At 34.1% G+C, this 26895-nt stretch overlaps 1 protein-coding gene across 10 annotated transcripts in view; it reads left to right on the top strand.

Moving 5' to 3' along the window:
- Positions 1–26895, top strand: part of SOX6 (SRY-box transcription factor 6) — a 578685-nt gene that overhangs the window by 269530 nt on the left and 282260 nt on the right. The gene's annotated exons all lie outside the window — the stretch shown is intronic.

Below are 26895 nucleotides of genomic sequence, written 5' to 3'. Positions count from 1 at the left end.
TTCTGACTGGGAAACACTTCCAGCCATCTTCATGATCAATAATTGCCTAACAAAGGGTAAAATAATTGATAAATTGACTTGATTAAGAAGTAGGATGAAAGTACAACCTACAGGCTATATATGCCAAGGTGTATAGGTATTGCTTTTTCATTGTATTACTTTCTCTAAATCCTATTTCATATAAGTCTATATTTCTGAGAGCTAGAAAATAAAATTGGGGTGATATCATGAAGAAAAATGGAACTCAGACTGCTTTAGCAGTTTAGTGGATAGTTCGGGTGACGGTGTTAGGGGCTCTGGTTAGGGAAGAGAAGCTGATGAGGGAAAGAAGAAATGTTCTTGTGTGGTTTCAAGTGTATTCATCTGGATTCATATTTTATTTCAGTTTCTGTACCTTGATCAAAAGTATAGTGCTCAGATCATAGCATATGATTCCTTATCCGAGGGTGCAGTAACAGATGTTACTGGGTGATGAACCAGATTTAATACGGAAAACAAAGCCCACAGTGTTTGGGCTTTAAGAAGGTTAACATTTAATCGCCAAAGAAAATCTTGTATTCTTGTTAGTCATGTGGATCTAGAAGTGTTGAGGTGGCCTGGGCATAAGTGAATTTCCTGGTTGTTTAGGTGAACAGCCTCAGGTTTCTCTGGTGATGAACTTTAGTTTTTGTTAGCCCCACTTGCTCTGCCATTCCTGCTGTTTTGCAACAGGGCTTAAAAGTGCTTTAAGTGCTTGTGACCGTGGTAATGAATGAAAATGTCTTTCCAGCACTGAGAGGATTGCATTAGACTGAATAGTCACCTCACTTGTAAAAGCACTATTAGAGTGGGGCAGCTGTAAGTAAGGATAACGATTTGTGTCCACTGCTTATTTACTGAAAATTGTCAATGTATTATTTATTGAGAGCTCTCCAGACAGTGCTTGTCAGAATAAAAATGTCAGCTCTGAGCAAAATGTTATAATACATAATAAAAATGCTAGGTACGCATTTTAGGGAGACAACTAATTAGACCTGTTTTTTCTTAAGGAAGGGGTAGTAAAAATGTCTAATATTGTGGATTTCTCCATTTGTGTAAGTCCTTTTCTTTTCCCCCTACTCATCTCAATATTTGGTTTAGAAACTTACCAGGCCTGAGAAATAATTTGAGCAACTTTGTATTGTTGCCATTAGACAGCCCAAGCAGTGAGGAGGCTTGCTAAAGGAGGAAGAGGCTGGCTGGTGATCCCACAGTGAGCAGCTGCCCTCACCTCCATGTTTTGTCTGAAATTAGAAGATGTCACTTCCTCCCTGAGCAGTGCTCGTGGAAAACTGCCTCCAGTGTAAACAACATAAAATTATTAAGCTTATTCCTCAGCCGTGCTAATTAACCCCAAACAAATTTCACATTAAGGAAACAGAATTCAATCAATGTAAATGTTATTGCTGTGTATTACTGTAAGCAATAATATAGTGGCTAAAATAATTAATTATTTTGGTTTTTTTAAAAGAAAGTATTCTTTTTTATGGTGTTGCAAAATATTTTGTGGATTTTCTTCCCCCTTTCTTCGGCCTTCCCTGGCATAGAATATAAAAGACCCATCTGGTAAAGCATGGTTAATATGCAGTCATTTTTTTTTACGGGAAGGGAAAAATGTATTTTGGAGTGCCTCAGGTTTACTTAGTCTCATGTTTTCATTGGCAATACATATGCGGATTTTGTCTTCTCCTACCTATTGTAGTTCACTACTCACTGTAGCAATTTCCTATTTTTTTTTTTTTTTTCCTTACCAGTCTTAAATAAAAAGGCCTGCGGTGATGGTAGTGGTGGAGGGAAAGATAAAGAAGAAGAACGGTTAAATACAATTCACTTCTGGGGACAAAATGAAATCCTGTTTTGCTGTATTTCAGGTTTGGGGAAGCAATCACCAATAAAGATTTTTTCCTTTTTTTTTTTATCTGGGCTTACATAGGAGGTCAAATTATCCTCTTCAGGATAATTTTCTTACGTTTTTTGAAAACAACCAGATTTCTAAATAATTGCTTGTTTGTGCCTGTGATAACTTTGGATAAAATGTATCGTTATCATCATCTTCATCATCCCTGAAGACCTTTAAAGACATGAAGTGCAGAAGCCAGATGACATGTAACTTGATTTTTCATGCAGTAAAATGCATATTTGATTAATATGGAATTATTTATCAATTAGAGGTGGCATATTCTGTAGCACATGGAAAACATATCAAATACGATTTGTATTAAGGTTATTTTGAGATATGATACATCCTTTAGCCAATCTATGCTAGTGGGTGTTAAATTAACTTCGAAATTTAAAGTGGTTTAACAAAATGGTGATGCAATAAAATAAAATGTTACTTTTCACAGATTGAACACCAACTATTTCTTTGTAATTTTGTCGTCTTCTTGCAAATGTCAAAACCTCTGTCTTTGTCTCCAGTTAGTTCAGTATCCTATTTCATGGCTACTCTTAATTCCTTACTCCTCTCTATTTAAACTCTATCTTCATCCCGATAGGAGTATTCATCTTTTCACCGTAACTTAAATACGTAACAAGCAGTTTGCTACTAAATATTTACAGTGATGCCAGAACTAATAATGAGAACGTAAGTGTTCAAGAAGTAGCTAGGGCATGCCACTAAAAAAGTAAAAGTTAATAAAAATGAATTTTTATACTGTAGTTGAGAAGAAATTAAAATCTTGTGGAAGGACTGTTTTAAGATAACATTTGAATGTACCATTTGTTCGATTATGTTTTTTGGTTTCAACTGATTTGTTTCAGATGATCGTTTATATTTTGGCCTATTTCTTTACTTTCTATAGCCAGAGAGTTATTTTCTTTTTGACTTCCTTGGACATTTATTTTTACCTTTCCAAATAAAAAGCAACTTTAGATTTCATTTATTTGCCTACGTAGGAAGTTGATAATGAACCAAAGATTATAAGAGGCTACATTCAATAATTTAAAAATCACATAACATTTAGACAATGAAGAATTTGTATTGAATATTTCTATACATTTTAGATGTTTATGTCTCTAAATATATTTAGAGCAAAAGCTTTAAAAGATATACATGTGGTAGCAAAGAATATAGGATGGTTGAATATGATAACTGGCGCTTGGATAGACCTCTGGCAGTCAGGACACTTAGAAAATATTAAACTGTACAATTTCTATGATTAATATTTCTGGATTTTAAAGTTACACCGTAATACCAAACCAAAAAATGCAATAAAATTCTAAAATAAGGGTTCTAGTTAGAAGAACTTGTATATTTTAGAATGAGATGCAAAAGGTTTGCATCCAGTACTTTATTCCCTTTAAGACTATAATTGACAAACTGCAGTAATCATGCTTTTATGTGTTTTTCTTCCTCTACTGAATTCATTTGAAAAAACGAAAGTAAAAAAGGTAAAAAGAGACTCAGAATTTTGAAACCTAGTGGTCCTGAAGTGATGGGAAAATAGCCAAGGTGTCACAGCTAATTTCTGACCCTGTTTTATGAGTTCTGCTGTTCCTTATTCCCCCTGTCAGCCTGGGAATCCCTGAGGCTGTGCAAACTGGCTGAACATCACTCAATCCCAGTTTTATATCCCCTTTTAATAATGTTGAGTCTATTCTGTCCAACTTTGATTCAGACAACCTGCTTGTCTTGAAAAAGTGATATATTTAATCAGTGACTCTGTCTCCAGCATAGCTCCCACTGCGTGTGACTAGAGCCGAGAGTAGTGCAGTGGTCTGTCACTTCTGTTTGAATGGGTAATGTGGAGCCCATCAGCTGAAAAGACAGGAGCTGGAACTGCTTGTTAGGACACATGATCAAAAGCCACTCTCTGCTTTCTGCCAATCAAACCTCATGTTGCCTTGTGGGGCAGACATTAAATAGATTTTTTTTTTTTCTGTCTTACACTGTGGGCACTTTGCCAGTTTGACATGTGAACTGTTACAAAAGATAGCAGAGTTTCGACCGCTTGCTGACTGCTTTAAAATATTACCGAACACTTGTTGTCAAAATGAAATATTCATAATACTATATTATGATAATTTCTTTGAAGTATTATTTGATGCCTTTATCTCGCAATTTGTAGATTTTTTTTTTCTTTTGGCTAGGACAGAAGAAACAATAGACAATTGCTTCTTGGGTCAAAGTAAGGAAGACAAAAGCCTATAAATCGATCCAATTGCAAAGCCAACACAACTATATCACAAATAGTTTGAATCACATAATGATTGCTTTGTAAAAATAACATTAGTGAATTAAGTGTTATTTTACATTGTTTCCTCTGCTTTAAAAATTATTTACTTCTTCTCTTCTAAGTCAGGATAAGAGAGTGGTTTTAGTATTATATGTTAGCCAAAAACATTAAAAACTTTATTTTGAAATTTAATTCAGGATCTTACCCCCTCTGCTTATTGAGAAGATGGACAAATTTCTAAATTCTAAGACATCCTCTGATTTGCAACTGTCCTGATGAGTATTTTTTTACTCTGCTTTTTCTTTTCGTCATCCTTTGAAGAGTTTCCCATTATATCACAACTTCGGTTTTGTACCCATAGCGACCGAATAATGATGGTGGCAGAGACCTAACGTCTAAGCTTTTTAAGAGAAGAATGAGTACCTGAGTACTTTTGACTTAAAAGGGCACTGAAATTGGCACTTGCTATCATTTCCGAACACCCAGATAACTGTTCTAAAGCTGTGAAATCTTCGTTGGTGCTTTGATATCTCCAAACTTGCCACTTGGTACTTGCTGTTTCTTCTCTAATGATCATTTTAAAAGGAGTTAAACATTTTCACCAAAACATACCATGGCAATCTAGTGGAACTCATTTAAACAGGGAGCTACACATAAACAGCTGCTCCGTCAATAAGCCATTCTTTATAATACCCTTATTACCTTCTAGTGTCTCAAATTCTGATTAGTCAACAGTGCTGATTGCTGCACGGCATTCCGTTGCCCATCTTCCTTCTGCTCAGCTGCTCATGTCTTAGTTGTTATTTGATTACAACACAACTTGGGCATTGTTTCTCCAAGTTGCTCTTCATATTGTGTCTTAAAAACTCTGAATTACCCAGGGAAACTGGGATGGTGTGAGAGTGACTTTCTTCGCACACATTAAAAATATCTGAACAAAGCATGGCATAAGAAATGCAACTATGGAACACTTAGATTGGAAAGGATATTTGTGACTTAAAACTCAGTACTTAGGTTCATCTTAGGAAACAGAGATTAAGTATGTGGTAATATTTTAAAAAGCATTATAGTACTTCACAAATGTAAAGAGTTATAAAATTGTTATATTATGGTTATTAAATTTCAGCCAGATACAAAGTTCTGGAAGAGGTAATTATGGATGTGGAGCTCCACAGGAAGGGACTGAAGGACCTTCATCTTTGCCCCAGGACTAGATCATTTTACTCCAGTTACTGCGTGGCACCAATGATGCCCCACTACATTGGGGCAGCTTGTTGGTAGTTTCAGTTATGATGAAATAAGTAAGGGTGGGAAAAATCTCTATAATGAAGTTTGAATTGCAGCTATTCCTTTGTTGTGACCCCCTGGAATCTACTCTTGGTGAGTAGGAAATGCTGACACACTAGAAATGCAACCCCAGTAAAGGCCCTAAATCTGTCATTGTGCTCTGGAGTCTGCTCTGAAAATAGCAAAGCTCTTTTGGTAAATTAAAATCGGTGTGAATGGGAACAGATGCTGACATGCTTTACTTTATCTTCAGGGACGCCAGTTAGAGAGGAGAGGGTCAGCAAGGCTAGGTGTAGGAAATGCAGTGAGTGTGCAAACTTGTTCTGTCAAGGGAGTTCTGTTTTGGGATGTTAGGCAGTAGAATTGTATTTATCTTTGGTAATCCAGGTAAGAATTATACCCACATTACTCTTATCTAGAGGAAAAATGCAGGAGATGGTATTCATTTCTGGGAAAGCTATCTCTTTGCGATGTTCCCTTGTGGTTGTGTCTTTTCTTCATCAGCCTGCTGTAGCTATAAACTGTCTCCGACTACTATTAGGTTTTACTTTCCAACATCATTTTGGCATAGCTTCCTAAAGTATTTGTTGAACACTAATGCTACCGTAGTCTTTGTACTGATATTTGTCAAAAATAATGAAAATGGTTTATGTTCTAAAAATGTTCAATTTATCAAATAGCTTGTATAGTCAATTTAAATAAGTCTCGTAGAAGTTTCAGTCTTGATTTGAAAAAATAGCATAGGATGAATTTATTTATAAGAACCTTAATAGTTTCTCTCAATTCCTTTTACATTTTAGATTACCTTATAATTTTCTAAATCTACATGAACAATAATGATCAATTTTGTCAGTATTATTCACACCTTTTATTAATTTAACATAGATGAATAAATGTGAATGTTGTGAAGAGTTGATTGGGAATAGATTTTAAATCTGACAGTTAGATTACAGGGTACCTAAGAAAAAATGGCTCTTTCACTAGATACCTAGTAATTTAATTCTTGTTTGAAATTATTATAATTTATTACAGTGTGTGGGTCCTAATGAATGTCTACTATTAAATGAAAAGGAGAAATTGAAATTAAGATTATGAAATTCTTTTAACTCATATCTTAAAATCCTCTTAAACAATTCAGGAGACATTAATAAGCTATGTGGGTTTCTTTCCATATTCTGTAATGGCAAATAAAAACATTTTTTCAGCATTTAAAGATTCTTAAAAATGTTGAATGCCATTGAACCTCAAAGCGTACAATCTTAGAATTTTATAAAATGCGAGTAGCCATTATAATAGCATTAAAATTGGCAAGTCCATTTAAATATTTATTTGGATTATACACAGACTTTTCCAGCATTTGAGTTTTCCTGAAACAACTAGGTTTCCTTCGTGTTAAACACTTAATGTAGGACAATTTGAGATTTCATAGAGCTGTAAACTATACCAGATTAACATTTAAAAATTTCCAAACACCAGGGAGACTTTTAAAGTGTGAGTAAAAATTTATAAATAAAATAAAGATGTCCAAATGCCCACAGGCATTCAAAGTTGTCACTTACCCCTAGATCTAAGTAAAACCTGTCATGTGCACAAAATAAAGATCAGGTCTTTGAAAAATAATAATTCCTGGGCAAAAGCAATGAACATATGACAATATTTCTGTCCTGATAGATTATCTGAAGTGTTATTTGAAAGGCCCAAGTATCTTACCTGGCAAGAGGCCCTTCTCTTACAATTTGACCATGTGCATTTGAGAATCATTTAAGAACGAAAATCAGATTGATTGCTGCTTTTATTTTAAACTATTAGTATGTTTACCTAAAACCCCTAAAGTTTTGTTTCCTAATTTCTAGAGGTTTTTTTTTTTTTCTATTGAGGCTGCTATCATGCATGTATAAGCTAGTAATTAGTTTATATGTAAGGAGAAGAAGAAATTAAGCAAGTTGGTGATGAGTTTACATCTGATTGCAGAGAAAAACCGTGCTCTAGGTTTTTCACAGTCTCAGAATAATGCTAGCGTAGAGATGTAGGGACTGGCCGTCTCTCACGGTGACGGCACCCGGCACCCGGACCAACTGGGAACATAGGAAATAAAATGTAACTTCTTCAGGGAATGGCTGTTTGGGTAGATTTTTTGTTTGTCGGATGGATTTTCAAAAGATTTTGTTTGAGGCTGGGGAGCTTTGCCCTTAGGCCTGTAAGAGTCACAACTCCATTCTTCTTCTTTGTCATAAAATTCTCCATCTCCCTCCCCCCACTCCCATCCCCACTTAAGGGTGTACTGCCAAAAGAATGTAGTGAGAGCACTAGCTGGGAAGGTGATTTGTTGCCTCTGATAATCTGATCATTGAGCTGAAGTTAGCTCAGGCATCTGAAAGAAATCAAGGGCATAAGTAGGGCAGTACTCTTTTTAAAATGTTTACGGTAGTTGTTAAATAAGGAAACAATTGGATAGAATTTATCTGCCTAACTTTCTATAAATATAGCCTTTTGTCATCTATCAGTAATGTCCACGTGGTTACTGTTTATCACAGTAACTATTCCAACAGTTAAATTCCAGTGTCTCTCATCTACTATTACAAAAGGGTAAAAACTGGCCAACTACCTCAGCAAGATACAACTTTTTTTCTCTTATTCAGTTTGAGCACATAATAGTTGTGCTATCGAAAAGTGCTTCTTTCAAATGTTTTTGCTCATGGTGATGAAATAACTTTAAAATATTAACTTTGAAAAGTATTGGCAATTTACAAAACCATATCTACTGTTATATTTAATTAGATTTTTTTCTCCTTTGTGCCTATTTAAACTCTAAATGAAAGATGGAAATATGTTTGCTCTAACATATTTGATGTGATTGAGATGAGATTAAGCGGTTTAAATGATTTAAAAATTATATTTACTTTAGTGCAATCTGTTAGGTTCAATGCTGAGCCTGTCTTTTGGTTTGCTTTGTGGCACAGCAAACCAAGCACTGAGGGTTAAATTATTCAGCACATGGGTAGGGTTAAAAATCTAGGTTGTCTTTCTCCTTCCCAGTGACTGAATTCTTTAGTCAAAGTTAAATTTGCTGTTCAGACATTAGCTGTACTTCTTAGCAATGACCTTGTGGGGTAGAGAAGCATGGCACAGTGGCACTTTCCAGCTGTATTCAGCCTATCCGTCGGGGTATAATCATGCTCAGTCCCAGCACCGCAGGCTTGGACATATGTTGAGTTTTATTTCTTTCTTCTGACATTAATCCTATTCACCAGCTGTTCTGCCAGCTGCCATTCTTCAGCTTAGAGATTACATTTTGGGGGATACCAACAAAGGTCTAGTTGACCACTGCTTTCTTTTTCTTTTTTTTTCCCCCCTCATTCTTTAGAAATGATTGGATATGGGGGTTAGGAGAACTCAATCTTTTCCCACTATCACCTCACTTTTCTTTGGATCCTAGACATTAACATGATTTATGAACACTTTCAGTATGTTGTAGATAAGCCTTCCAAAGAGCCAGATTACCACCTTACTTATAAATCCCCTCTCCATAAAAAGGTTTTAAGTTTACATTGAAGGCTATAATTAATGTTTCTTATGCTACTATATAAACAACATTAATTAGTGACAAATTCTTTTGATCTCCTAAAACATATTCCAGCTGAAAATATGCTTTCAGTTCTTCTTTTTTTCCCCTCGCAGGTTTGAGAGCATATCTCTGTTAAGATGATACTTTTTTTCCTGAGCTATGGTTTAACTAATCTTGTTTGAATGGGCTATTAAATCTCTGTTACACTCATAATATATACTAATAAGTAGTATAGATTTCTCACTTCGTATTCCAGATGATCTGTCCATAAGGAGGATGTTAAACATCTGTAGTTTAAGCCTTCTGGGACTAACAAATGCATTAATGCCAGAAAGAAATGCGGCCTGGACGATAAGGTCATGGACCATGTGGTAAAGGAGCATCCCCAATATTATCAAGCCGGGGTATACTCTTCATTGTTAATCCTTCCATGTTCATACGGGCAAAAAGACTAATAGATTTAAGTTGTAATCATTTACAGTACATGTTTATTACATCAATACCAACAAATACACAAAATCCCTTATGTGTTATAATTCTCCCAGCTGATATTTTAAAGTCACTTATCCCACAGGCCTCACAATAGCTTTCTCTTAGCCATTAATTTACCTCAGAAGGTAACATCAATAACTGTTTGTTTATTAGCAAGATTCTGCCTTTATCTTTTTAACTTTGTGGCATATAAGAAACTCAGTTAAAAGAACACCTTTAGGCTGGAGTCATTAGAATTAAGAACACCTTACTGACTCAAAAAAAAATAAAAACACAACTCATAATAAAAACAAATGGTGTATTATAGAAGGTAGATTTGTTTGCTTGCTTGTTTATTCATTATTTCATTTATTCATCTGTGTGTCCGTCCATCTGTCCATACATGCATGCATGCATGCATGTATGCATTCATTCATTCATTCCATTGAGCAGGATATTACTTATTGAGCCATATAAGAGAAAACACAGCATCTCGTATTTACCAGACAGTGCAATTCTTCATATATGTAGCAATCTATAGAAAAAGGACAGGAAGTTTATAAATTGCTTGCTGAAAAAACTATTGATTCCATACTACCCCTTATTTCTTTCCCCAAAGCTCTGACAGTAGTGAACCCCGTTTACTAAATACGGACATTCTATTTATAGAAATATTCATATTTTTATTGGTGGCCAAAGCACTGCTTATAGGAAAACCTACAGGTGACTAATAGGAGTTGCTCACTAAGTGGAATAATGAATAGTATTAGGTGTCAATTAAATCAAGCTTCCCCGAGGTGCAGGTGCTCCACAATGTACTGACACATTTCAAGTAGCAGTGCCACTTCACCCATGCATATGAACAAGCACATTTGCATATTAAAAAGCTGAAAATTATTTAACTGAAGCAAAAGTCTTTTAGAGATGATGGAGGTTATTAAAACTGTTGACAAGAAAGAAGGTAATTGCCTGAAAATGAGAGATGACATTCTGCTATACACAGGGAACGTTGTTTTTGTTGTATTGTGCAGCAGTGCCTGGGTGTATAACCTATTACATTGAGATTGCTCCTATGCAATTAGACCCTTTTTGTCCTCACTTCAATAAGGCTATGATTATGAAGGATTGAAGAACACTTGGCATATTGAATGTCTGTTGTTTTTATAACTTCGTCAGAAATGACAAAACACGTTTTGTGTCCTGTTTTTTCTTTGTAGGCTTATTGATTCTGTGATTATAATATTCATAAAAGACAATGTGTTCATGGTTGAGCACTCTGTCATTTATACAGGTTTTATTTTTTTCTGTCTCAGCATAGTATTTGTTTGAATGCCAAGGTGTTAGTCATAAGATGAGCAGATTTTTTAAAGTAAAAGATGAATAGGTGAGAAGTTTATCATGCTAATAATCCCAAATATTACTATTAAAAGTGTCATAAAAATGGATGATTTCATAAGTTTCAAATGGAAATAATTCACCAAGTAAGAAAACTTGAAAGATATTTTATTTTCTCTTTGATTATGAGCTGTTCATTTTCACTCAGATTTTTGAGAGATCTTGCTGTGCTTTGGCTGTGTTTGTCAGAAGTGAAGACTCATGGTCCTAGAGGAAGGCCCTTCCTTCCTTACAGATAACCGTAAGAGACAGTGCATCTGGGTTGACTTGCTCCATTCTGTAGGTAGGAACAGAAACAAGTACATTGAATATGGCTACTGAAACTGAAACATTGCAAATCATTGCAGGTATAGGAAATTTCAGGTTTTGTGCTTTATTAAAATAGTGCTTGTTGAAAGATTTTATATCTAATCACCCTAATTAGGCTTCAGCTCCTAGCAGAGCCACTGTGGCAATGCATGAAGTCCATTTCCATCATTGGACTCTTTCTTTGAAGATGAGTATTGGTGCTCTTTGGGATATAGCCAGTCTAGAGTTTCGGCTGAACTTTTAGGCCCATGACATTCCCCATTTTCCTGTTGGGCCAATCAGCTTCTGCTTTTATTTCTGACATGGATTTAAATCCAGGACTGGTTTGTCAGAGGCAGAATGGAAAGGATCTGAATAAAGCCCAAATGTACCCAGAAAGTTTTCTAGGGGGTTGTCATTTACGTGCTCTTTTATTCTTTGATTTGGATGCATCTGGGCTTTAGTTAATGAAGAGGCACACCTAGGGTTTTTGTTAGCAGCTGTCTAGTGATTTATCTAATCTGACATGTTCATTTCTTTAAGTTGAAGAAGGAAAATGTCTTTAGGCGTAGCAATCTGAGTCTTGATTAAAAAGATAAAAGTGAGATACCCGAGTTCTTTTCGAACTCACATTATTTACTGCCTGCTGAAAACCTTAGCTATTTAAAAGATGAAAATACTGACCTACCCATGCTCAAAGAGAAGATTTTAGAAGCCTCCAAAGTATGCCAGACTTGTTACTTCACATACAGATTGCAGACTCTGCACCTCGATTTCCATTCTCATAGCCTGGGAGTTGTAGGAAATAAAGTGCTTTTTATTCCAATCACTGTCAAGCGATCCTGTTTAAAGAGGTTGAGAACAATCTTAACCTTATTTCATGTAACTGATTTTGGTAGGGAGTAATAATGGTTTTTAACTATATGAATAGTTAATGAAAACTATTTTCTTGGTTGATTAAAATTTTTGTTTTAATTCTTGGAATTTGTTTTGGTGCCATTACTTAAATTTTTTTCCTCAATAAACCCATTGATAGAAAGATATTTAATGATAAGAATTCATTAGAATATTTTATCTGACCTTTAAATAAACATCAGTTTGTGGGTTGAAATTTTAAAAAGCAGAGGTAAAAGATTAGCTTTCATTTTAATTTGTAAAAAATTATACTTTGGATGAATTCATGTTAAATATGATTTGTTTAATAGAGACTGAAGTAAATGTGAGACAAATCAGAGTCATGGATTTCTGGATATGCTCTGGAAAAGAAAGTATTGTATAAAATACTCTCCCTTTGTCAAAGGATAACTTCTATGTAGAGACATTATATAGCATTGGGGAATCAGAGGTGTACTTTTTAACAAATGAATTTTATGAAACTTCTGCCTGGTATACCACTGAGAAACCTTCATAGGCTTACATATAGTACATGCTCATTAATGTTTCTTAGGATGTGAAGAAATGAATGAATGAGCCCTAGATTATCTTACTGAGAGGCGTATAGGAATATAACATTGCTTAGAAAGGTTTGAAGAAAATTCTAACTTTAAGTCATATCTGTTCTCTCCACCTTGATATCCATTTGTGACAACTACTCTTTCATATACTCAGTATATCTAATGCCCAAAGAAACAAGCAAAGCCAACAAACCATTTTGTTATGAGGTTGGAAATGGTAAAGATGGGACTAGAAATTGAATCAAATGATCAGGTGCACCAGGCTTTATGGACAGAGACTGGAGGAAGTATTTAGGGGACTGATCCAGAATAGGATACCTTTATAAATTCAAATATGTTGGTAGACTAGGCCTTGGCATAATCTTGAGTCAAGCAAGGATTTGAAGAAATTAGACATTTTGGGAAGGCAGTCTTCTGAATCAGGGCTATTCCAGGGAATATTGGACTGTTGGGAAATTTTACTGTACTTCTGTCTTTTCTCTCCTCCCTCTCCTGAACATTTTCCAGGTAAAATCAAGCTAATGAATAAGCAGTGTAACTGTAAAGTTTGAGAGACAGCATGAAGCCTGCAGGGTATGTCTAAAGGTGGGGGAGACACTGTTGCTTGGAAGCTTGGCTCAGTTTCTCCCCTTCTCTTTTTTATGCAAATTCGATGTACAGGAGCTTCAAGATGTTTCATTTGTTTGTTTGTTTTTGAGCTTCAACACGTTTTAAATTTCATTTGCAACACATCTTTCTTCTTCCCTGCTCACTATTTCAGTGGGAAACCCAGGAACCCTCTGACGGTGTGATAGTACTCAAGGCCCTTACAAAACTTCTATGTGTGGGGTCAAATGTGTAATGGTTTTATTTTATATAAATGGATGCACCAGGAATTCTGTGGGTCTTAGCTTGTTAGTTTAATGATGCTCTAACTGAACATAGTACTGTAGTTTACAGTTCATGAAGAGCTTTCGCATGTTATTTGAGTCTAATAGAAATTTTGAGTGGAAAGGAGAGCAGACATTATTCTTACTCTATTTTAGAAGTGAGGAAATTAATGATTAATATGTTAAGTGGCTAGTTATTAGGAAGCTGAAGTAAAAATTTAGGTTACTTCATACCTACTTGGGTGTTCTTTCTATTCTTCCATGTTGCCATTTTACAAGTGTGATGTCCAGGTGGAATAGTTGGGTGTAATGGGACCCTCTGTTTAAACTATCTTGCATCACAAGCTCACCTGATTAGGATTGGGTAAGCTCATTAGCCTATGCTTTATTTGACCATTGTTAGTTTGTCTTCAAGGTGAGGTAGTTCTTTTAGGATGGGAATAGTCAGTTTAGGAGAGAGAGAGTGTGTGTGTATGTGTGTGTGTGTGTGTGTGTGTGAGAGAGAGAGAGAGAAAGGGGGGGAAGGGGGAGAGAGGAGGAGTTATTAAAGGAGGAGAAATTGAAAGAGATGGTCTAGCACACTTTAGCATGTCCCTTTACCTCTAAATTCTTAATCAGATAATCTGCTCTTGAGTGATTTATTTCATCAGATTAACAAGTTTACATTTCAGAGTCAGCTACATGATCATATTAATAATAGCAACAAGTTTATTTTTGTTTTCATGTTGCTTGAAAAACTCAAATTTTGATTTTTCTTTTCTTATTTTTCATAACAATCATTTTTTTATAAAAGAAAAACCCTTGGGGCGCCTGGGTGGCACAGCGGTTAAGCGTCTGCCTTCAGCTCAGGGCGTGATCCCGGCGTTCTGGGATCGAGCCCCACATCAGGCTCCTCCGCTATGAGCCTGCTTCTTCCTCTCCCACTCCCCCTGCTTGTGTTCCCTCTCTCCCTGTCTGTCTGTATCTCTGCCACATAAATAAATAAAATCTTAAAAAAAAAACACCCTTTATTATAAAAAATTTCCAAAATTACACAAAGCAGAGAATATAAGGACCCCTTATACACCCATCATGTAGCTGCAAAAATTATCAATACTTGCTATAGTTAAGAGTCTCTTATGGTTTGCCTCCTCTGTTTTTATCTTATTTTATTTTTCCTTCCCTTCCACTATGTTCTCTCACTGCATCTAGCCCACTATTTTTTTGTCTTGATTAAAGTTTAATTAAAAAATCTAAATTATGAAGTAAGTGACACATACAGAAGATAATAGAATAGACATCCAAATTTCTGCAGCCACGATTTAATAGATATTAACATTTTTCTTTTGTATTCTTTATATGACACTCATGAGTATGAAGTTGAAATAATTGAAAGATGGAAAATAGGGACAAAGCACAGGATAGGATGAGTATGGCAAAAGCACTTGGTAATTTCTCAGAATATGCCTGCTAACATTTCCATTTTACAAGACAGCACTATACATAACAATTCATGTAGCCCATTAATCCCCTATGGAACATATTGATCATCCTATTAGAGATAGGAATATCTTAGTAAGGCAATTTGACCTGCAGTTTGGTTCATAGAGTTGTCCTGGGGTATTCCTGTCCTTGGCGTTTACTAACAAGCTCTTGCTGTTAGTTGTGTCTATTGGGAAGTCACTGACTGTTCACAAAGCATCATCAGACTTTTGTTGTCATTGCTTAGCCACAAGGCTGAGTTGCGCTGATTCCAGTACACATTGAGAATACTTTTCTCCAGTGCCTTATTCTGATAATTACAGTGGGCTCTGTAAAAGATGTTTTCATGTTAGAGAAGGAAACCCTCTTCAGAAGCACAGTGACTAAACATTCATTTTACTTAAAAAAAAAAAAAAAGAAAACCTATTAAATTAAGCTATGTTTCAAGAAGCTCAGTTTCTTAAATTTGTGAGTACTTTTATCTTGGAATAATACATCTTGCCATTTTACTTTTTTTATTTCATTTTTTAGAAAGATATATTTATTTATCTTAGAGAGAGAGAGAGCAGGAGCAAGGACAGAGGGAGAGGGAGGGAATCCTCAAGCAGACTCCCCACTGAGCATGGAATCAGACCCTGAGATCACAGCCTGAGCCAAAAACAAGAGTTGGACACTCAGTGAACTGAGCCACTCGGGTGCCTCCATCTTGCCATTTTATAAGGCATATAACAGAAAATGATTTATAACATTATTTGTTCTACACCAAAATTTTTGTTATTTGGGAAAATCAAAGAATGGAAAATACAAGCAAATGAATATTATTTATTGAAGTTTCATCCAAAAACTCATTATTTTTCATACCTATTGAAAGTGTTCCCCAAATTTCAGGTAATTTTCTTACCATAGCAGATCAGTATAGGTAATATAATTGAATGAGTTTTTATTGATTTAGGATCAGACAACGTCTCAGAGGTATCACTGAGTCTTTGTGATTATCATGTGATACAGCGTGATGGCATGTATACAAAACTGGGTGGATTGCTTGTTCATTCATTCATTCATTCATTCATTCACAGACATTTATTGAATTCCTGTTGTATGTCAGGTACAATGCCAGGTACTGGAAAGTTGAAGAACACCTTAGACATTTTTTTATTTTTAAATTTCTTCTTGAATGATTTTTTTTCACAATATTTTATTTCTATCAGTTTGATACAAAAAAATAAAAATAAAAAACCTGGCCAGTTAGTGTTATATTTGTTGTAGTCGCATTCATTAAGATTTTAATGTCATTGATTTTGTTTCTCATATTTAATGAAAGAAAACTGGAATGTATGGTTTATCTATGGTCCAATTAGCCCCTACCCTTCCAAACAAACCTTGAAATAATCTGTTCCATATAACAAATTATAGTTGAGAATGGAAGTATGTGCTGTGTGCTTTTTTATGTACATTAAATATGTGCTAATAGTCACAGATATGAAGAGGTAAGAAGGTGTTTAGAGTTTAGGCCATGTTTTATCATTATTTAAAAATAATTTAAAATCTTCAACAAATTAAATGAGCACAGTGATAGGCACATGGGACAAAAATTGGAATAAAATACAGCTTGACCAGAAGAGGCTTACAAGGGAAGCAGCAGGGCATAAGTTTGATATGGACGCAGGGGCAGATTGATACCATGGACTCGGTAGTAACTGTACTTCCCTACCATAGCACTTCTAACACACTTCTCTATTTACCTTGTCATGTGCCTGTATTTCCTACTAAACTGAAGCTCAGCCAAGGTAGGCAACTTATTTGTTTAATTTACCTTTTACTACCTAGAATCTAGCATGTTGCCTGGGACATAGGAAGTGATCAGTAAATATCTGTTGGATGAGTTGTAGTAATAAAAATTAGTAAGTTTTGTAATGGAAGCATGAATAAAGAAGAAGACTATAAAATAAAGAGTGGAAGAAAACTAAAACTTCTTCTTTAAAGTGTGTAAGTTTGAAAATATTTCTATATCTATATATAGTTAAAACTAGTTTTATTTGTATTCTATCAGAGCACTTTTAGCAGATATTTTTGCCTATTGATTTGACAATGACATTTGCAAATTATGAGATAATTCCTGAAGCAATAAAAACTAAATTACATTCAGTAGAAAATAACCTAGATTCTATGAAAATTAATAACACATGTACTATAAATATAGTAACTCTGTTAATTAGATTATTTGATTAACATGAACACCCAGTTCTCTACTACAATAGATACCAGAGGCAATTTGGTAGACTTGAGAGAGAGTATCTGTAGTCTTAGGTAATTGGAGTTAACATTTTAGGGTTGAGAATAACACTTCTTTTTTGCTCAATATTAACCTAAGAAGAAAAAGGCATTCCATCTCATTATTAAATGTAAGCACATTATTTAAATATCAGCATTATAAACTGTATAATTACATTCTGAACTTGGTCATCTTTTATATTTTTCAGCAAACTTTATCTTTCTTTCAAAATATTGGAATATTTTAGTTATTTAAACCATAGCTGTTTAAAGGAGAATTACATGGATCTAGAGAACTTTTTTGTCAAGTGAATGAAATTATAGAATATTATTACCATTAAATGAAGTTTCTTTTTAAGCATTACAAAACAATACTAGAAAATATGGCAAATATAATCATTCTTGTTATAAATACAGGTTTGCTTCTTTCATATACTTGAGGGATTTATTTTGCTAGTAGTGCTTAACAGCATAAAATCAAAATTTAAAAAAAACTTAAAATAAGTTTTAGTAGCTTCATTGGAAATTGGAAATAAAATTAAAGCCACAGAAATTAGTATTTTTAGAAAGGGTCTTTTATGTTAGTGTTGTATGTTTATGATTCTTTTTGTAAATTATAGTTTGAAGGAAATCATCTTTTAATAAACTATCTTTTTACCTCTTAATCATTTCACCTCTTAATCACAATGATTTTGGGCAACTCTATTGTGCAACATATCTGAAATCATCTACTTTTTGTTATAAAATCATTCAAAAATTCCAAACGATGTTTCTAGTATTATATTTCTATTTTAATATTTTTATTCAAATATTTTTAAAAAGTATGTTGCCACATTTTCTTGTTTATGAATTGTTTATAGATAATAAAAATTGCCTGTTTCTTGCATGAATACCATTGGATCATTTGTTACCTGAAATTTCGTTTGGATATTGCCATTCAATTGATATGAACTGAGTGGTATTGAAGTAGGAGTTTTTATTTTTATATTTGGTGTTGGCCCTCAGCAAAGTTGTATATAAAGATACATATATATTTCATAGGCTTTTGTGTGTGTATACAGATATATATGTGTGTGTGTATGCTAAAAAAAACAGCAAATAAATTTTGATTCCACCATATTTAATATGGGTGATTTAAAGAGGTATATTGTTATCTTGCCAAAATATTAGGCAAATATATGTGTTTGTATATAATCAGACTTCAAGTAGAGAAAGCATTAATTTTAGGAAGGTGGCTTAAAAATACCCTTAATTTTCATAGCAGATAAGATAGTTAATGAATTACTAAAATATATAGTTTTTTGATGTAGTTGTGTTTTGACAATTTTTATTCAGTCTGGTTTTTCTTTAAATAACCCCCGAATTCATACTTTTTTCTTTTTTTGCTCTCATCTAAGTAATAATAAAAAGAGATTCAACAATAATGAATTATTTATATATTTTTAAAAATTACAGAAAGACTTGAAAACCTTGCTCAGGATCAAAAGTTCTTACTATAGAAATGTATCCTTTTAACTGTTTATTTTTTCTTAAGAGAGTTAGTGATACCCTAACATTATGGTCTTTAGCTGGAATAGTTTCCACATCTTTTAAATGTATGAAGGGTTCAGAGATTAATTATATACATTATTTTAAGAATTGGTTTTTTTCATTAAGTGAATAACTTACAATTATTTTAAAACAATTTCTGCTACTTAATTACAAATTAATATTACAAATTCAAACTTTTTATCTAGCATAGGGTAAGCTTTATGGTGCCTAAGGATGATAGATTCAGTGAGTTGCATTTCTTGCTTTCACTTCCCACCAAGTTTTTCCTTTCATAAAATATTACTAAACTGAAGCAATTAATTGAAAAGTCTCTCTAAGTAAATGAGCATATTGGTGGTAAAAAGCATATATATGTGTGTGTGTGTTATATATATATAAAACATATGTATATTACTGTTTACATTTGCATGTGCATATAATTCAGTAAAAATACGCATGATAATATCATGAATTTTTTTGAATCTAGAGGTAGGAATTTTTGTTGTTGTATGACTTTAGTAAAGTTACCCTTTGAATCCTTTGTAATATTGGGATGTTATTATCACTTACTTGATACCGTTAAATAACATATTAAATGAAGGTTAAATAAGATAAAGTATTAAAATTCACTTGTCTGACTTCAGTATAATATTAACAGATATTAATATGGAATCTCTATGTTTGTTATAGTTACCACTTGTGGTAACTATAACGTGTTTTATCTATTAAATATATATTTTATTGATGACTTGAGAGCTGGTAAAGTTTTGCTGAGTTTGGAGTTTGTTTCTGAGAAACACAGTAGGAAAAAATCATATATCAATATATTTAATAAATATAAATAAATATGTGTGCATGAGAAAATTGCTCCATCTTATAGGAAAACAATCCTTATAACTTTGATACTAGTAAGTCATGTGTTTTTCATTTAAATCTGCAGATAAATAAACATAAAAAGGCTTCTTTGACATAGTAGTTCTGGTCTCTGTTACATGGAGAGAGAAAGCAGGCAGGCAAGCTGGCAATGGAACACATATATACAACCGAAAGCAATTTGAAAAGTTATGACTTGTGAACGTTTGGCACCTTGGATCTAATTTTTTTTTTTTTTACAAGAGGTTTATTCTGTTGGTGTTAAAGTTTTTAGAGTTTACTTCTCCTGATACTTGGAAACTTCCTTGGCAGATCAGATAGAATGAATAAAAAGCTCTCTGTATTTAGCTCCTGCTGCATGGTAGCTACAAGAAATTTCATCCTCTTTCCACTATGCCACTCTGTTGAGAGTTGATTCTTTCAGATTGTAGGGATGATTTAAATCAATGGTAATTGAACCGACCTGCTCTAATACCAGAGTACATTTTGTTCTTACTAGAAATGGGTTTGGTTTCTGTCGCTATGTAGTGTTTGTATGACTGAAGGACTACAGTTAAGGAAAAGGAATTTATTGACATAGTATGCTATTTCATTCTTTCTTATAGCAATTATAAATATATGCATGTTTTGTATTCATACACATAATCATACAATGCAGATACCTCTCTTGTTTTTAAAAAATGCGTATCAGTACATAAAGAGATCACTTGTATGTAACATAAATGATTCCCTTTAACTACTGGTGTGATCAGTCACTTGGTGAAAAAGTAACTCATGGTCTATAGGGAAACACAACAATTTCATTTGGATTGGGTTTTCAGCAAGTCATTGTTTCGTTTGGAAAATGTGAAATCGGTGAATGGGCTTGTTCTCTTTGTAGAGGATTACAATAACACACGGAAGCTTATGAGTGCTTCTGACAGATGTGTTGGCGGTTTGCCACAAAGCGAAGGGTGCGGCCCTGACTGACAACTTGCAATTATATTATGATGAATGGTTCTGATGTGTGTTCAAGAGAAAACCACTTTCTAGAAAGTGAAAGTCATACATACGGTTCCTATAAAAAAAATCAGCTCAAATAAAGTATCATAACTTTCTATTTTATTTTAGTATTTTGGTGGGCTAACCAATTTGAGTGCTTCTCCTTTCACAAAGGTCTCTGTTTTTGATAAATCAAGGACCAAATCCAAAATTTTTGTGGGGAAAACTAATTTGATACCATTTTTGGCATCAAAGTTACTTTATCTGCATTTTTGACAAAACTGACATCTCAAAGAACTCTCTAACGCTTAGACAAACACGTAAAACATAGACACATGTCCATAGTGTGGCCAATAAGAATACTGGAGTCAAGGATTCAGAAACAAACTGCTCTTTTTTTTTTTTTTATCAAGTCACTTCCTTCTTGATAGGTTTTGTTGTTTGCTTTCACATCGAAAAATAATGTATCCAAACAATGTGGGTGGACTGAAGCTTTAGGTCCTTTTGAAATTGTCTTCACCCTGTTCTGATTTAATTTATCTTAGGAAAAATCTGAATATGGCATCAGAATGTAGATTTTTCAAGAGGTAGTATACCTCATCAGTATAGAATTTCATTACTCTGGCATTTTTATCTTCATAAATTTAAGAAAAAATTGACTGGTTTTCAAGAACTAAATGAAATAAAAATGTGAAATTAGGTTGGAATGTCTTTTATTCTACAATACTTAAATTGTGCAATTTGTAAGCAACTTTCAGCAGATAGACATAGCATATCTTATTTAAAATGCTATTATTTTAAAAATGCACGTTTTTATCTGGTTCTCTGAGGAGCCCAGGGCATGATATTTTTGCAGTTAGGCAAGAAACACCTATTAAACATATTTAGTAAGCAACATTGCAATTATGAAGGTGAAGTTCAAATACATGCTATAATATTTGACATATGAAGGACTGTAGCCGTCATAGCCAAACTCTTCAGAAATAATCATATAAAAGTAAGGCATGATTAAAAAATAAATTTAAAAAAGTAAGTCACTAAATAACCTTATTTTCAAAAGATAATCAAAAACTGGAGAAAGAGGAATTAGTGCTTTACCTTAAATTTCTCAAAATTTATTATATTATTTTGCTTTGTGTGAGTTAAAATAAGGTCATATAAAGGTTTGAAAAAAATGTAAAAGCAAGTTTTAAATGACTTTAGGTCTCTCTCAGTTTACAGTATCCATTGTTTGTCCTTTGGACTTGTTTTTCTCTAATTCCCTTTGTGACATTTAGGGTGTGTCAACTGTGGTATTTTAATAGTGGGACATTTTCACTGTCACTGATATAAATTAAATCTTTCATGGTGAAAGAATGGTCATGTAGAAACTGCAGCATTCTAGTGCAAGAATCAGGAGTTCTGAAGTTTCATTGTAGATAGAAGTTATTAAGAGAAGAAAAAAGACATTCACACGGGCTTTTGAGTGGGCTTAGTTCCCATTAGTTTTCCTGTGCTTTCTTTTCCCTGCATGGAATTGACTCATCATTTACCCATCAAACCTGTACATAGGAGAACAAGAGCATGAAGTCTCCGTCGACTCTTGTTTTCTGTTTGGGTTTCTAGTTTTTTTCTGAATTTTCTTTACCTGATGAGATGTAGGCCTGCATTCTAGCTTTACTTGATAATACAGAGAATTTTCTGTCATTTAGGATGTGTGCCTTTATGAGAGTGGTTTGTATTTTTTATGTTCATCCATGCCCAAGTTGTTTGGTTAAAACATGTTGTTTTCTCCCTCAGGTTTTCTTTTGCTGTCTAGGCTATCTAACCCCTCTTCTTTGTTTCCCCCCCAAACTCTAAATTTGGGGTTGGCGCTCAGGGGCCCCCAATCTCTGTGCTTGATTTAGTTTTTACCAGGAACAGGAGCAGTCACCAACCATTTGCTGGTGCAAGTTAAGGCTTGTTAGAACGTTTGGCATCTAAGCTATGAGCTCTGAGTAATGTCTTCTAGTGTGTAGTTTTGATCACATGGAGTGTGTATTTCTGAGAAGAAAGTCGATTGTATTGTTTTATGTTTGTACCATAGGTCATAATTATTGTCGTGTTTATAAGATAATAAACTCATTAGGTAATTATGTCTTATTGAGGTATTTGAAACATTATTTGTTTTTAACTTGGAAACTCTTAGGTAGGTAATAGATTTCACTTGGGACATTTCATTTAAATGGAAGGTATCTGGAATAAACCACATATTTTCTTTGCTTTATTTTTTTTTTTTTATTCTCTGCCATTTTAAAAATAAGCTAGGCCAGGAGTACTAGATAAAGAGATCAGAACATCCTAAGTCCATCTTTCCTCTTAGTGGTTGAAGTGAGGTGACTCAATTTCATAAGATTTGGGTAAAATTTGCCTTGATGGCTCATCATTGATCCTATCATTGATGTTTTTCCAGCTGTGACATGATTTCAAGTACTTGCTGTCACACCACAGTCACTGGCTAAGTGCTTTTTATACATGATCTCATTTAGTAGATATAGATAGTATTATTATCCTACTTTGCAAATGATAACATTGACTTAATCAAGGCCACAAAGTTAATAATTGACAGAATCTAGATTTGAAACCGTGTTGAATAACTCAAAGCCCAATGTGATTAACTATCATGCTATATTGTAAGCTGAAAGTAAATTGCCTGTAAAGTGGGGTTCCACATTCCCTTTCCTTCAGCAGAGGGGGAAGGGAAGATAAATGAATGTGGGATTTGTTTTCTCCATCCCTGCCTCAAAGAAGATTTGGAGCCTTTGAGGCAGTTACTGCTCTAAGCCAAGAGATGAATGGAAGGTAGGTAGCCTATGAAAAGAAGTCACCTTTTGTTAAGTACTTCAGAAGATGCCAGACTTTCTTAAGCAGGGCAATTTCTCTTTTCTGTCCTATTGGCCTCTGTGTGGAAGATGCTGTTAACACAGTGTGTTGGTCAGCTTGGGAGGCAATAACAGAATACCAAAGACTGGGTGGCTTACAGAAATTTATTAAAAAAAAAAAAAAGAAAAAGAAATTTATTTCTCACAATTCTGGAGGTTGGGAAGTCCAAGATTGAGATGGCAGCTGACTTAGTTCCTGTTTGAGCGCTGTCTTCTTGGCTTCAGATAGCCACCTTCTTGCGTCCTTGCGTGGTGGGGGTGGGGGCAGGGCCCGAGAGAGAAAGAATGTGCTGTCTGTTGTTTCTTCTTATAAAGACATTAGTCCCATCCTGAGGGCCCCACCCTCATGACCTTGTCTCAACCTAATTAACTCTTACAGGCCCCATCTCCAAATAGCATAACATTGGGGATTAGTGCCTCCACATATGAATTTGGGGGGGGACAAAATTCAGTTTCTGGCACATAGTCTTTCAGTACCCCTTAGATGTTTTGCCTTAGAGCTAGGATCCTATGGTGATAAGGATTAATATTTAGTGACTTCCACTAAAGTGTTCTTTGATGCTAGACATGAAGAACATTTACGGCTTAGATTAAACTTTTACCAGGCAACCCTCTCTGTGTAAAACTAAAGTGTTTCTCAAATATGATCTAATTAAGTCTTTGCAGCAGATGAGGAAATTGAGGCTCAGTTATATATACTTCATGTGGCATAACTAGTATGTAGTAGAACTTACATCAGTTAGGAATGCTTTAGGCTGCAAGTGTCAATAATAGAATAAAATAAAACAAAACAAACACAAAATATCCAACCCACCTTAGCTTAAAGAAATAGGTGTATAATTTTCACATGTTATAAGAAGTCCATATATAGGTAGTTTCTGGTTTGGGTATAGAAGGTTAACAATGTTAGGACTTGATCTGCATCCCTGCAATTCTTCTGGCCTTCCCTTCATCATTATAAGGTGGCTGTGGAAGCCCACATTCTAAGAGAGAGCAGAGGATGGTACATGGCAGAGCATTATTCCGTCTGTACCTCTTTAGAAAAAAATCAAGGTAAGAAAATCTCCCCAGAAACCCCAAAGCAATCTCCTCCTATGTTTCATTGTCTAGATTTAGTTCATATGGCCAATGACTCTAGTAAAGGAGACTAGTAGAGCAAATGTGTGACTTTGGATTGCCAAACAACAGAGTCTGTTAAATGGCTATAATTCTGGCTTAGTTCTTTTGGCTTATAATCTTGTTCCTTCTCTGGCAGAGTCTCTAACTTTGCTGAGAGAGGACTTACACATATTTTTATAAATCTGGGGAGTCAAATAATTGTGTCCTCTCATACAGAATTTTGAGTGACATTTACAGAAAATAGTAGAAATGGATTTGGTAAACATCAGTTAAGTAGTTAAGAACCCAGGTTCTGGACTCAGATTGCCTGGGTTAGAATTCCATTTCTACTATGTATTAGCTATCTGACTTTGGGGAAATTTCTTAACTTCTCTGGTCTCATCCCAGAGCTTTGTAAATATTAATGGAATTTTGTATATAAAGCACTTAATTGAAGGTATAGCATATTATATTGAGTGTTATGATATCAAATACTCAATAACTATTAGTTATTATTACCACTATATACCTATATACCACTATACCACAAATATAACAAAGGACTACCAGAAGAAGACAACTAGGCATGAACTATGATATAAATCCATTTATTTTTTTCCATTTGTAAAACAGTGTCCAAGGGAATATGTACTTACTGCTGTGAAGAAAACTAAGTCTATGAAATTATTTCAAGTGATAACAAAAAACTGGGCAAATTTTCAAAGAAAGCAAAATACATACTTGGTATCCTTGTGTTGGTTGCTACCCCTCCTCCCCACCTATTCCTGTCTCTGACTGCCTTTTCTTGAAATGTCCCATAAAGTAAAATGATTCTTCCCTCTTCCCCCCATAAAAAAGGCCCTTTGTACAAGTGATCTTAGGTGATAGGAAGAAAAAGATCTAATTATTTGATTACAATAATTCACAATAAGATTTTAATGATCAGTTGGCTTAACTTTCCAAAGGAAGAGGTGTTTTGTTCTAAAGATGAACTTATGAATTGCAAAGGATCCTTACTTTATGAAATATAAAGGAGATTTGAGAAAATGTATTAGAAAAAAATTAAACATACGAAAAGATGAAAATAATGTTATTATGAACCTTCATGTACCCATTACTTAGATTCTACAATTTTCAATATTTTGCCACTCTGTGTTGATTAGTTTTATTCTTTCTTTTCCTTTTTTTTTCCCTGAAGTAATAGGAAAATTGTATAAGTAAGAGGTACAGCTTTCCAATGCCCTTTTTATTACATTTCCATACCACAAGAATAGGGACTGGTAATTTGTCACTGAGAACTGAAAAGTCTAATAATGGACCAGGGGGCAATGACTGAGTTGAGATTTTTCCTGTTGTCTATGGGTTAGCTGTCTAAAAATACTTAAGAATAAAGAAGTCTAATTGTGACCTTTGTGGTATCACTTTATGTACTAAGGATTAACCTCAGTTTTAGGCAACATGATGAATACAGCACCTTTAATCTTATTGTTGTTGTTGTTTTTAAATTAAATAAATTCAGTTGGTTAAGCCTCCAACTCCTGATTTCAACTCAGGTCATGATCTCAGGGTCCTGGAACTGAGCCTGGCATTGGGCTCCATCCTCAGTGGGGAGTCTGCCTGAGGATTCTCTCCCTTTCCTTATGCCCCTCCCCCTGCTCACACTCTCTCTCTCTAAAATAAATAATCTTTAACATTAAGTGAATTCATAAAAATGCAAAGAAGAGAATAATCATTGATATTCTTAACACCTAGAATTAAACATGGTTAATTTCTTGGCATATTTACTTCAGTTTGTTTTTAAAGAAAAATAATCCTAGTGTTTTTATTAAAAATATATCCTTTTGAGGAAGAATTCAAAGTAGGAAAATACAAAAATAAAAAGTAGAAAGATTAATACCACAGAAATTACTATAGTTAATATTAAATGTTAATATTATACATTTATACAAATAGATGAATGGGTGGTAGTAGGATGAATGGATAGATAGAAAGACTTTTGTAAAAATGGGGTTATATAATAGATGCCATTGTAAATAGAAATGGATGCATTGTATTTTACTTGATTCTAATAGACTAGAAACTGAAATGGAACTGAAGGAGTTGCTGAATCCCAAATAAATGTTTATTTTTAGCATTTGAGATAATATTTGCTAAAAGATTCCCCTTAAGGTTTAAAAAGGGGGGGGGGAAGAGGCATTATAAAAAATTAAGAGGTTTTTTCATTATGTTTTCTTTTTAAAAGCTACATATTTATTTTTA

This window comes from Ursus maritimus, unplaced genomic scaffold (genome assembly GCF_017311325.1).
Source record: "Ursus maritimus isolate PB19 unplaced genomic scaffold, ASM1731132v1 scaffold_23, whole genome shotgun sequence".
Lineage (NCBI taxonomy): Eukaryota > Metazoa > Chordata > Mammalia > Carnivora > Ursidae > Ursus > Ursus maritimus.
Note: the sequence above shows the minus strand (reverse complement) of the source record. Positions and strands in the feature narration are given on the sequence as shown.